Genomic DNA, 12,023 nt, shown 5'->3' on the forward strand with positions numbered 1-12,023 from the left:
TCCACTCTACAGTAAGGTCAGAAAAGTCTCGCATAGAATAACGTGGTAGTATTGGCTGGGTTAGTCAGCGCGTCGGTGCGTGGGATGTCAAATAGGAACCGGTTGAAACATACATGCGAGAAGTAGTGAATATAGCTAATACCTGTATATCTGTGTATCGATCTAAGTACATATCGCTTCATTGACTTGTGCATGTTCAACTACACTAAATACATAGGGAAACCAACAAGAGAAGCCTGTTATCAACGGTTCCGTCCTTGGTGTCCGGTTTACATCGTACTGAATGGGTAGTACTATTTTTATGAGTGTGTTCCTCCCATGCACACACTCAACTACTCAGCTATCATAACCCGGTTCACTACACCTCAAATTCCCCTTTGCGAATTCACCACCTTGAGAATTCCTCCCCTCCTCATATATAATTACATTCCCTTATCCCCGTCCCTTAAATCAGCCCCAACGCCTCCTTAGTTCCGTCCCCTCCCCACCATTAAGTCATCTGAACCCCATTGACCATTCCACCCCCCACCCCGCCCCATGTCTGCGCCACCATCAGCCTCATCTCACTGCCATTGACTTACACAATACAAGAGGAAAAAATACTTGAGTAAATGTGAAGTGAGGAGAGAGAGAGAGAGAGAGAGAGAGAGAGAGAGAGAGAGAGAGAGAGAGAGAGAGAGAGAGAGAGAGAGAGAGAGAGAGAGAGAGAGAGAGAGAGAGAGAGAGAGAGAGAGAGAGAGAGAGAGAGAGAGAGAGAGAGAGAGAGAGAGAGAGAGAGAGAGAGAGAGAGAGAGAGAGAGAGAGAGAGAGAGAGAGAGAGAGAGAGAGAGAGAGAGAGAGAGAGAGAGAGAGAGAGAGAGTGTGAGTTTGGGAAAAGGTATACAGACAGACGAACAGACAGACAGAGAGACAGGCATACAGAAAAAACAGACAGGCAAAACTCAAAACAAAGAAAAAAATGATAATATACAGAAAATGGAAATGCACAAATATGGTCACCCGAGACGTAAATAAACAAATCGATTAAAGAGAAGGAAAGAAAGTACGAGGAACAAAGGAATAATAAAGGTGAAGGTAAGGATAAATCTCTCTCTCTCTCTCTCTCTCTCTCTCTCTCTCTCTCTCTCTCTCTCTCTCTCTCTCTCTCTCTCTCTCTCTCTCTCTCTCTCTCTCTCTCTCTCTCTCTCTCTCTCTCTCTCTCAAATGACCAGGTATAGTTAAATAATGCAGATTGCCACCACCACCACAACTATTTATTAATTTTCTTATTCAGCATCTCCTTGATTCTGCACACACACACACACACACACACACACACACACACACACACACACACACACACACACACACACAGCACGGTGCAGCATCTGACATCCATATCTCCTCATTAATTCAAATAGCACAGCAATAAATAGATGACATTATGGAACATCTGCTGGAGGAGGAGGAGCAGGAGGAGGAGGAGGAGGAGGAGGAGGAGAAGGAGAATAAAATTTGGCATCACTGCATCATGTAGATTTTTGAAGTGAACGGAAAAAATAGTCTTACGTGTGTGTGTCTGTGTGTGTCTGTGTGTGTGTGTGTGTGTGTGTGTGTGTGTGTGTGTGTGTGTGTGTGTGTGTGTGTGTGTGTGTGTCCCCATATCAGATGTTGTTGCTCATAATATAAATAGTTAAGAATCTCAACTAACACACACACGAGAGAGAGAGAGAGAGAGAGAGAGAGAGAGAGAGAGAGAGAGAGAGAGAGAGAGAGAGAGAGAGAGAGAGAGAGAGAGAGAGAGAGAGAGAGAGAGAGAGAGAGAGAGAGAGAGAGAGAGAGAGAGAGAGAACCAAATTAAATGAAGGAGTGAAGGGAGAGAATGGACCATGGCGGATGCAGGAGTACATGAGAGAGAGAGAGAGAGAGAGAGGGAGAGTGGGAGAGGAGGAAGAGGAGAGAGAAAGGAGAATATACAAGGAGGATAATAAGAGAAGGAGAGAAGGAGGGAGGGAGGAGAAGGAAGGGAGGAGGAGAGATCAGTTCTTGTTATGTTAGACTAGTTTAATGAAGCACGATTTTTTTTGGGGGGAGGGGGGCGAGTAGGGAATGAGTGGTGGAGGAGACTATGCATATCATCATCATCATCATCATCATCGTCATTATTACTATTATATGTCTGTTGTTGTTTGCGATGTTTTTGGAGTTGTTTTCTTGCTCTTGTTGTTGTTGTACGTGCTGGTGGTGATGGTAGTGGTGGTGGTATTATTATTTGTTGTTTGTTATTATTATTGTTGTTGTTGTTATTGCTCCTGCTGTAATTAACACAATCATCTTTACTAATCATCACAAAATCATCATTATCATTACCATTCTTAGCACCTATCCAGTTCATAACCACTATCACTGTCATTATTCTCATTATCACATTAACATTATCCTATTGAAAAAAAAAATAATAATAATAAAAAAACTTTCTGGTCATTGTGGTAAGATGGTTAAGTCTGAGATAATACAGCAATGACAAATGCAATACAATGGCAATACTTTGAATCCTTGTATATCCCCCTGCTTATCCCTTCAGGCGTGGTGCGGATAATAATAGTAATAATGCTAATAACGCTACGATCACACAAGGAGCTACAATTTGAAGACGAGAGAGGAATAGAAATAAAAATAAATATTCGTAAAGAGGAGAAAGAGGAGGAGGAGGAGAAGGAGAGGAAAAGAAGCAGGAGAATAAGAAGAATAAGAATGAGAATAATACACTATCTCAGTAATCTTCTATAGAGAAGAAAACGGAAGCAGGCTATAACGAAGGAAAATCTAAAAGAAAAAAGAAAAAGAAAAGAAAAAAAGGAATAAAACAAAAGCAAAATAAATGACCGCCCATAAATCTTTGCCACGCCGCTATCAATGGGAGACAAAATGCTGAGTCACGATGAGAGAGAGAGAGAGAGAGAGAGAGAGAGAGAGAGAGAGAGAGAGAGAGAGAGAGAGAGAGAGAGAGAGAGAGAGAGAGAATTGGTGTGTGATAATGGAATGAAAAACGTGATTGATTCTACCCATAAATATAATCTCTCTCTCTCTCTCTCTCTCTCTCTCTCTCTCTCTCTCTCTCTCTCTCTCTCTCTCTCTCTCTGTCTCTCTCATATGTAGCCGGAACAGCGAGATAATTCAACAAAACGAACAAATTTAAGCGTGTAATACAAGAGTAGAGATAATTTTACATGTCTCCTCCTCCTCCTCCTCCTCCTCCTCCTCCTCCCCCCAGGTCAAGGTCAATGCTCCACCACGCCCACGGCCACGCCCATGTTATCATTAACAGAGGGAGGTAGTCGACGCGCTGATAGGCAGGCAGAAGGCGCCGTGTCATTTTGCGTCACTGCTGATAAGTGTGTGTGTGTGTGTGTGTGTGTGTGTGTGTGTGTGTGTGTGTGTGTGTGTGTGTGTGTGTGTGTGTGTGTGTGTGTTTTAATGTAGTAGTACGTAAGAACATAAGAACATAAGAAATAAGGGAAGCTGCAAGAAGCAACCAGACTTACACGTGGCAGTCCCTGTATGAAACACACCTACCTATTTTCATCTGTTATCCCCATCCATAAACTTGTCTAATCTTCTTTTAAAGCTCTCTAATGTCCTAGCACTAACTACATGATTACTGAGTCCGTTCCACTAGTAGTAGTAGTAGTAGTAGTAGTAGTAGTAGTAGTGATGATAACGATGATGATAGTGATGATGACGACGGAGACGGATGATAGTGATGATGATAGTGATAATGATGATAATGATGACGATGACGATAACAACAACTGATGATGACAATGATGATAATGATGATGATGATAACAACACAACAACAACAACAACACAACAACAACAACATGACACCTGCCACACCCTGCCAGCCTTCAGCATAGGTGTGACTGACGTCCATCACGCTGCCCGGACGCTCCTATTGGGGAAGACTGACAATTAACCTGATCAGCGGCCTTCACGCCAAATATACAGATACATGCATTTTACCTGCGCGTGTACCTGGCTGACATTACTATTAAAGGGAGGTGGCGAGACAAGACATAACATAAACGTATCTAGACCCCAGTGGATTCTTGGTCGGCCTTAATAATCCTGTCATTACGAATTCACTTATTTATTTGTGCCTGAGTATGAGTGAAACCTTTAATATAAGTAAATTAAATGAGCTGCAGATTCAAAGTAAACAAACTACATTTTCGAGCAGGAATGTCATATGAATTGCTTAGATACACGTATAAGAGACGGGAATAAATAAATAAAAGGAATTATTTGTGAGGTTTGAGTTTTAATAAAATTTCCTTCAATATTTATCGTTATATGAATATTTATCCGATTTTATTTTACAGGAAGGTGTTAGTGATGGAAAGGGTGATTACTGTTGCTCTTGTATCTCAGGGTATTCTGACCTTGGTTAGTTACCTTTGTAAGCAGAACAGATAAAGGGAATCTACTTCTCGTTTTCTTTGTCATGATACAAATACAACAGTCTCCCATGAAAACAACAGAACGCAAGGAGACTTTCACTAGGCACGTATTGCAGAGAACGGCGCCTTTTGAGGGGAGACTACGGCATCGACAGAGTCTAAAGTGAAACACACACACACACACACACACACACACACACACACACACACACACACACACACACACACACACAACAGAACTAATTCATGATACAGAACTAATTCATGATACTTCAAGGAAACTCTCCTACTGACAAACTTATAAATAAAACGTGAATAGGCTCTGAGTGGAGTGATCCTTGATAAAACACACTCAAAAGACACGAAGTACACTACTGAGGGTACGAGTAACCTAGTATGTGACCCCACCTTTACAGCTCACTCACTCATCACCATCGTTTCATTAACACGCTGCTGAAACATGGCGTAAAGTTGATTCCAAAGTTGAAGTAGACAATGAAAAAAAGTAAACACAAGATGATCATTTGCCTGGAAAAGCTTACGTGTTCTAGTCATCATTATCAGCATCTGTACTCCCACAGCAAATCATCATCATCGTCTTCAGCTTTAATTCATAATTCAGCAATATCTCCTCCTCCATAAATCATCTCAGCTTGTTTCACGTTTCTACGTGTGCAGGATCGCGGTTCCGGATCAGCCCCCTTCATGTGGTTCTAGTGTACGTTTTTCCTTCGTCCATTCCTTCTTTTCCTTTATCCTTCTCGCAGTCCATCCACTTCTGCCCTCATCTTCTTCTCCCATGTTCGTACTTCCACTGAATATTGCACATGTCCATGCAAATATGCCCACGCTGCCTCCACTTCTCTCCACTGAGTGCATATCTGTTCCTAGCCGGTGGTGGAGAATTTCTTGCGTGTCCCTAACGTGTACCCAAATAGATAAATAGAAGGATCTTATGACGCGCTTACCTTACAACCTGAAGATGGTGACAGAACACACACACCACGTACCTGAAAAGGAGGGGAAAAAAGAATATCAATTGTGGCCCATCTTGACTGTAATAAGGTAGTAATAATAATGACACTACTACTACTACTACTACTACTACTACTACTACCACTTCTAATACATGTGGCAAAGAAAACTTTCTTCTGTCACCTATTCAAAAGTTTAACAGTCATCGAAAAATTCCCTAAAACTTTCCCCTCAATAATCACAGTAATAACTAATAACAGACTAAGCAAGTGAAGGAGAAACTCAAATTGTAACGAACCAAGACGAACATTTCCCAGTCTCTCTCTCTCTCTCTCTCTTAGAACCAATACTTCACTTATTCACTTTTACATCGCCATCAACCACGCCAACCAATCATCGTTCGCCATTTCTTTTCGCTGACCAATCACGTGACAGCCACCAATTTTCTGACCAATGGGCGGTGAGCATCTTTTCTCTGGCGCTTACCACTCACGAGGGAAAGTGTCTCTTCAAATTACTCAGATTGACGAGGTTGTAAAAAAGACGCGCGATGTGGTCTTGGGGATGACGCAATTCCGACCAGGTGTGTGTGTGTGTGTGTGTGTGTGTGTGTGTGTGTGTGTGTGTGTGTGTGTGTGTGTGTGTGTGTGTGTGTGTTTCTCCATTATCTTTATCTCCTTTCTTTTTTTCAGTTTTCTTCTTTAATGAATAGTTTCTCTCTCTCTCTCTCTCTCTCTCTCTCTCTCTCTCTCTCTCTCTCTCTCTCTCTCTCTCTCTCTCTCTCTCTCTGACACTTCTTTACATAATTATTACACCCACATCACTTTTTTCTCATTCCTTTTTTAAATCCTAATCACTTTCGTCACTTTCCTTACTCTTCTTAAGCTTAATTATGTCCTTTTTTGTCTAACCCAACTCGCCTTTGAACTTTTGAGTCTTTTCTTTGGCTTCCCGAGTGTCCTTCATAACGTGAAAAATCTTACAAGGTTTCAATTTTTTTTCCGTTCCTGGACACCTCGCAAAACAGTGGGGCATTTAGTGCTAATTAGATGGTGGTGGTGGTGGTGGTGCTGGTCGTGGTGGTGGTGGTAGTGGTGGTGGAGTTCGGGTAGCAACACACACACACACACACACACACACACACACACACACACACACACCGTTATTAATGAGAGAGAGAGAGAGAGAGAGAGAGAGAGAGAGAGAGAGAGAGAGAGAGAGAGAGAGAGAGAGAGAGAGAGAGAGAGAGAGAGAGAGAGAATTTTCCTTTTTAGCTGTAGAAATAAAAATGCAGGAAATAATAAGATATCTACAGTTTCTTATAATTAATAAAATAACATCCAATATCAAAGAATTAATAAAAAAAAACATTTTACGCAAGTTAAGGTCGCCCGCCTGACTAAGCATAAATTTCTCTCTCTCTCTCTCTCTCTCTCTCTCTCTCTCTCTCTCTCTCTCTCTCTCTCTCTCTCTCTCTCTCTCTCTCTCTCTCTCTCTCATACACCCACCCACAACAGCTTTCCCTCAGCTTCTCTAATACCACAGCGGTGTAATCAAATCAATATCAAGGTTTACAGTGTCCATAAATGTAATAATTCCCTCCCGCCACCTGCCGCAGTCACCCATTAAGTGACGCCAGTTTTCTATGAGTCTCTCTTTCACGGGGAACTCAGTCATGCTAGCTTTCCTTCCCATGGCTAACTGTTTCAATCCACTAGTTTTAACGAAGAGGAGAGAGATCAGTTAGAACATTCTGTATACTTGCTTTAAATATTACTTTTCAACGTATTGGTAAGGTAAACTATACATACTAAATCGTGTTTTAGAGTAAGATTATTTTAACGGCAAGAACAGTTTTTTTAAGCCAATTTAACACGTGATGCTGAGAAGAGAAATGTAAAAGAATAACACACAAGAGAATGAAACTAAACTACGCAAATAAGAAGGAAACTAAATACAACTTTTTCTTCCTTCAAAACCGTAAAAAAAAAAAAAATCCGTTTCTTTCTATTTCACCAGTACTATTTTTTTTTTTTTCCTCCCTTCATCTTTCACATTTCAAAAACACACAGGTGGTAATAACATGTACGTGCAAATGCTCCAACTTCTGAATGGTGAGAAGAAAGACAGTGATAGGGAGAATAGTTTTAAAATAAGGCAGAATAGGTGATAGATTGGGGACCATAAAGAATAACTAGCTGAGGTTGTCAAGGCGGGAGAAAGTGGATTTAGAAAAGACAAGAGAGAGAGAAGGGAAGAAGAGACCATTGAGTAACCGAGAGAAGTGAGGTTTATAGGTAGGAAAGGGAGTGGTGGTCTGGATAGGCTCTCAGATAAAAGCCCTTTCTTCCCAGTGCTATTGTGGTGGGTTAAATAACTGGAAAAAGAGAGAAAAAAAAAAAAAAGAAAGAGAAAATGGAGTAGTATAAAAAAAAAAGATTAGTGGGTGACAAGTGTTTTTGAGGACGTTTTGTCAATGTTAAGAGTGATGGAGGAGGAGGAGGAGGAGGAGGAGGAGGAGGAAATTTAATGGATTTAATGGTTGGGATGGGAGCAATAGGTGGTAATGAAATGTAATGGAAGGTGAAACAGAGAAGTGTTTTGTGGTGTGGGTGTTCGCGAGGAGGAGGAGGAGGAGGAGGAGGAGGAGGAGGAGGAGGAGGAGGAAGAGGAGGAGGAGGAGGAGGAGGAGGAAAGACGAAGACAAAGAAAAACGAGGAAAGCACACGAAACTAGGGAAAGCTGGCTAACAGATGGCCACACACCACCACCACCACCACCACCATTACCAGCTCCCACCGCGTGCTCCACATTCCCGCGCACCTTCCCACACCAGCCCACTGAACTCTGCTCCTCCTCATCGCGTGATTGGCTACGGACCACAGATGAACACAAAGAAAGACCAAACAGAAAGACACCCATTCTGATTTTTAATGAGTTACACTTTAAAGTTTGAATAGAGACGTGGATTGGTAGAGTGAGAGATAAGATAGATAAAAAAGTAATAATGCTGCTACTGTACCTCCATTAAGCCCTAAATATACTTAGATACTATAGGTGGTAATCTTTTTTTTTTTTTAATTAGTTTTGGCTTAATCTCTCTCTCTCTCTCTCTCTCTCTCTCTCTCTCTCTCTCTCTCTCTCTCTCTCTCTCTCTCTCTCTCTCTCTCTCTCTCCATAATTCATGACTACAGTTCCTTTATTAGTTAACAATTTCACTGTTATATGACGCGTTTCCTTACTCACAAATCACTCTATGGCATTTGTTCTCCAGCCACATCTGACCTTCACTCCGGCTAAACATTTGCTAATCTACTCTTTCACTCCCCTTTCTTTCTTGCAGACCCTCTAAAACATTTTCTACATTAGCTTCTGGTGTTGTGTATTGCTCCGTATCAGAGTGAAAGAGTTAATGTTACTGGTGAGTGAATTTGATCGTTAATATCCACGTAAATGCATGGTCCGTCACACAGCCTGCCCGGTCATCACTCACGGTCATCACTCATATTTAGCCAAGCCAGAGTGGTGTAAATATTGCTGTGATTTTAAGTAATGTACTGAGACGCGCTACATTAGCCACCTGGAACAGAGAGAGAGAGAGAGAGAGAGAGAGAGAGAGAGAGAGAGAGAGAGAGAGAGAGAGAGAGAGAGAGAGAGAGAGAGAGAGAGAGAGAGAGAGAGAGAGAGAGAGAGAGAATTACTGCATAAAAAGTGTTACTAATATAAACAATTCAGAAGAAAAGAAAAATTAATGATTAAATAAGCAAACAAATAACGGAAAACAAATAGAGATACATGAGTAAGACTGACAAACTCAAACGAACGGCAAACTTAATTAAAACAAAAACAAACAAAAAAAAAAAAAAAAAAAAAAAAAAAAAAAAAAAAAAATATATATATATATATATATATATATATATATATATATATATATATATATATATATATATATATATATATATATATATATATATATACTAAGATCATTGAATATATAAAACCTGAACGTAGTAAATAAATAAATAAAGAAATAAATAATTATGATAATAATAATAATAATAATAATAATAATAATAATAATAATAATGATAATAATAATAATAATAATAATAATAATAATAATAATAATAATAATAATAATAATAATAATAATAATAATAATAATAATAATAATAATAATTGCAAAACTAGCCAGGAAGAGAGTACTCATTTAATCAGCCCGTGTTCCCTTCACCATCCACCACCCACTTGCCACACTGTCCTCACAAAAAAAAAAAAAAAAAAAAAAAATAGCTAACTAAAATGAAAGGCAGGAAATCGATCAGGCTGAAATAAGTAGGCCTGACAAAAGAATAGATAAAAAAAAAAAGAGAGATTATAGGGATCGATTAAGGCTGTGAATTTAGACCTATGGAGGCGAACTGGAGAAAAAACGAATGATGCGGTTCCTACTGATATTTTTTTCCTCACTACTATTTCTCCTTTCATTCTAGGCCTACTAGCGCTGAGCCTAATCCCATTCTGAGCACAATTTCGCAACGATGGTCTACGTGATATAGGCTTGGAGTGGACAAAGGCTAAAGGACGACCATAGACTAACCTGCTTTCTCTCTCTCTCTCTCTCTCTCTCTCTCTCTCTCTCTCTCTCTCTCTCTCTCTCTCTCTCTCTCTCTCTCTCTCTCTCTCTCTCTCTCTAGCCCACTCCTATTCTCCTTCTTTCTCTTTCTATCCTTTCACCAGTTTTCCCCACTTCCTTCCTCTTCCTCCTTGTTCTCCCTTTCATTATGTCCTTATCAGTCCCAGTCCTCTTCTACTACCGCCATTATCATGCTAAGTACTTTCATCTTCATTTCCTACTACGAACTGCCACTTACACACACACACACACACACACACACACACACGACCACTACTATTACCAAGGGCACATCTACACCGGTAATTAAGGTGATAGTAGACGTAGGTGGGTTTATTACAGGTACACACACACACACACACACACACACACATCTGGATAACGGAGAGGAGGAGGAGGAGGAGGTGGCGAAATGGAAAGAGTGAATTAATGTGGGGGGAATTTCCTACAAAGTTTCACGAGTGGTGGTGGTGGTGGTGGTGGTGGTGGTGGTGGTGGTAATGACACGAGAAAAAAAAAATAATAATAGTGGATTTTAACAGACGAAAGTGTGTGTGTGTGTGTGTGTGTGTGTGTGTGTGTGTGTGTGTGTGTGTGTGTGTGTGTGTGTGTGTGTGTGTGTGTGTAAGGGTGAAAGGGATGCTGTAAATTTGGAAAGGGGGGAGGGGAAAGGTAGTTGCCGTGGTGGTGGTGGTGGTGGTGGTGGTGGTGGTGGCGGTGGTGGAAAGATCAAGATGAAGTGAGTGATTGTTGAATTTGTGTGTGATGGAGAGAGAGAGAGAGAGAGAGAGAGAGAGAGAGAGAGAGAGAGAGAGAGAGAGAGAGAGAGAGAGAGAGAGAGAGAGAGAGAGAGAGAGAGAGAGAGAGAGAGAGAGAGAGAAATGAAAAAAAAACTCAATAAAGGAACAAAGGAAGCAGAATAAGAGGAAAAGATACAAAAGAAGAAGAGAGCAAAACCAGAGAACAAAATAACACTCTTCTCTTATCATTCCACTTTTCCTTTCCATTTCCCTCCCTCTCGTCAAGCCTTCGTTTATCTTTCCTTGTCTTATACTCCCCATTTTCTCTTCCACTCTCACCCTTTCCATTTTCTTTCCCCTCTCATCCTTTCCATTTTCTTTCATCTCATCATTTCCATTTTCTTCCCCCTCTCATCCTTCCTCTTATCTACCCCAGCTCATTTTCAACAATTAGCCAGATACTCTCATTTCCATTAAGCTCGCTCACTTTCTACACCTGACCTCATTAATCAATTCATTCCAGCCTAAACGCACGCAACGGAACTCTTCTTTCCATCCCTCCTCTTCCTCTTCCTTCTCACCCATTTGATATAGAAACTCCACTTCGTAAACTAAATACATATCGTTTATCTCACAGTATACAAGATGCCTTTATTTTCTAGTTAAGTGAAAATATATAATTTCCCCATCACAGCTGCCATTTATTTGTTATTTTCCTGTATCTGTGAAAGTATTAAACGTTTCTTTCTTGGGAATATGAGAAAATTGGTTTTAATTAAAGTGTGTGTGTGTGTGTGTGTGTGTGTGTGTGTGTGTGTGTGTGTGTGTGTGTGTGTGTAACGTTCTACTTCCTCCAGTAACAAGGCAGCAAGGCTAAACTGTAATCAAACCATCACTCCTTAATTCAACTCACTCTCGTAGTCCAGACGGGTTGAGCGCCTAATAAAAACCACACATTCCAATCTCGTTTTCTCTCAGACTTCGAAGAGAAAATAGAAAACGGACCCTAACATGGCCAACTTCACTATCTTGGCAACATAAGGCGATCATTGACCACAGTGTGAAAAAAAGAGGAAAACTGCAGTGAAAGTGGTGATGATGAGGATGATAATGAAGTAATGAGTGAGTGAGTATACGAGTGAGTGATGGAGAGTCTGGCAAATATATGAGTCATCTATGTATTGTCTTCTCTAAATGATGGAGGTACTCATTGTAGTAGTAGTAGTAGTA

The 12,023-nt window shown here is 40.6% G+C and overlaps 1 protein-coding gene across 11 annotated transcripts in view; it reads right to left on the reverse strand.

Moving 5' to 3' along the window:
- LOC135105518 (uncharacterized) overlaps positions 1 to 12,023 on the reverse strand; it is a 130,757-nt gene that overhangs the window by 108,856 nt on the left and 9,878 nt on the right. For 2 of the 11 annotated variants that reach the window (XM_064013717.1, XM_064013715.1), the window contains exon 2: positions 5,411 to 5,452. The exons of the other annotated variants lie outside the window; for them this stretch is intronic. The gene's annotated coding sequence lies outside the window, so the exon portion shown is untranslated. The remainder of the gene's footprint in view (positions 1 to 5,410; positions 5,453 to 12,023) is intronic. 11 annotated transcript variants of the gene reach the window in all.

This window comes from Scylla paramamosain, chromosome 12, assembly GCF_035594125.1.
Source record: "Scylla paramamosain isolate STU-SP2022 chromosome 12, ASM3559412v1, whole genome shotgun sequence".
NCBI lineage: Eukaryota > Metazoa > Arthropoda > Malacostraca > Decapoda > Portunidae > Scylla > Scylla paramamosain.